We start from the raw sequence: 2,047 nt of genomic DNA on the forward strand, positions 1-2,047 counted from the left end.
GAAGGAAGGAAGGAAGGAAGGAAGGAAGGAAGGAAGGAAGGAAGGAAGGAAGGAAGGAAGGAAGGAAGGAAGGAAGGAAGGAAGGAAGGAAGGAAGGAAGGAAGGAAGGAAGGAAGGAAGGAAAGAAATGTTAACATGAACCATAAAAGGAATAGATGATGAATTGAACTTTATCAAAATTTTAAAGTTCTACTTTTAAAAAGGACCATTAAAATATGGGAAGAGAAGCCACAGTCTGAAAGATAATACTTACAAATCATGTACCTCATAAAAAGCTTATATTCTCAAACATTAATAACAAAAAAACTTAAGAAATTCACAAAATATTTGAATAGACACTTCACCAGAGGAGATATACAGATGGCAAATAGTACATGGAAAGATGCCTAACACCATTAGTCTAAAAGCATAGGGATAAAAATCGCACTATAGTTACCTTAGTGTTTTCGTGAGAATGAGGAGCAACTTTCATACCTTTCTGGCCAGAATACAAAATGTACGATCACTCTGGAATGTGGTTTGGCAGTTTCTAATAATGTTCACTATACACTTACCTTATGATCCAGCTTTTCACTCCTAAGTATGTATCCAGGATAAATGAAGACTTAAGTCCACACAAAAACTAGTTCATTAATGTTTGTACTAGCTTTATTAATAATGCTCAGAACTGAAAACAACTCAATGTCCAATGGCTGGTGATTAATCTGTGGTAAATCCATAAAATGAAATAGTTCTCAAGAATAAAAAGAATTGAAGTACTGACAGCAGCCATAACATGGATGAATTTCACAAGCATTATAGGAAGTGATATATTTTATGATTTCATTTATATGACATTCTGGAAAAGGGAAAACAGAGAGTGTTTGCCAAAGGATAGGGATGTGGAGGTGAGAGCGAATGACTACAAAGGGCACAGGAGAACTTTAGGGATGATGCAAATTTTCTATATCTTGACATGAAAATGATTACCCAAGGGTACATTTGTCAAAATTCATAGAATTGTACATCAAAATACTGAACTTTACTGTATATGTTGTACCTTAAAATATTTTAAAATGTTAAATGTAGAGAAAGATTTTATGATAAATACTCTATTTTATTTTCATTTCTTCTCCATCAATCCCTACCCAGGGAGGTCCTATATGCCAGATGCTGCCTAATAGCTCAGAAATATAAAGATAAATAATGGGGTCTTTACTCACAGTGTGGCAGGTAAAGAAATTTGGCTATTTTATGATAGTATATTCTTTGCTGTGACAGAGAGAGCATAGAGAAGTACTAAGGTTGTTGTGGAAGATGAACGATAAGAAAGCTCCCTGCTCAGTATTTGCTGTAGCTAAGACTGGTAGAACAATTAAAAGGTGAGGGGGGAGAGTTTTGGCGTGTAAGGAACAGCAAGAAAGAAAATGAGAAGAGCAGCAAAGAGCCCAGGGGAGTGGACATTCTCCTCCTCCTTCTGCAGCTGCAGCTGTGGGGATCAAACAACCAAGGAGAGCTTTATTAACCAGCACTGACCCCTAGAAGAAAAGAAGGAAGGCTGATTCCCCGACCCACTTCCCTCACAGCACAGACATTTAGCAAACACTCACTAAATTCTGCCTTACAGTCAAATTCCAACTGATGAACATAAAAAACATAGAAGATATGGTGAAAACAGAAAATCACCTTTAGTGGGGAAAGGACAGTTTCTTCAAAAAAAATGGTGTTGGGAAAATTGGATAACCACATGAAAAAGAATGAAACTAGATCACTATCTTACACCATACACAAAAATAAACTTAAAATAAATTAAGGACTTGAACATAAAACTCCTATAGAAAACATAGGCAGTAAGCTACTTGACATTGGTCTTGGTGATGATTTTTTGAATCTGACACCGAAAGCAAAGGCAACAAAAGCAAAAATACACAAGTGGGATGACATCAAACTAAAAAAGTTTCTGTACAGAAAAGAAATAAAAAAGCAACCTACTAAATAGGAGAAAATATTTACAAATCATATATCTGATAAGGGGTTAATATCCAAATTACATAAAGAACTCATACAA

The sequence above is a fragment of the Pteropus medius genome, unplaced genomic scaffold, assembly GCF_902729225.1.
Source record: "Pteropus medius unplaced genomic scaffold, Ma_sr-lr_union100, whole genome shotgun sequence".
Taxonomy (NCBI): Eukaryota; Metazoa; Chordata; class Mammalia; order Chiroptera; family Pteropodidae; genus Pteropus; species Pteropus medius.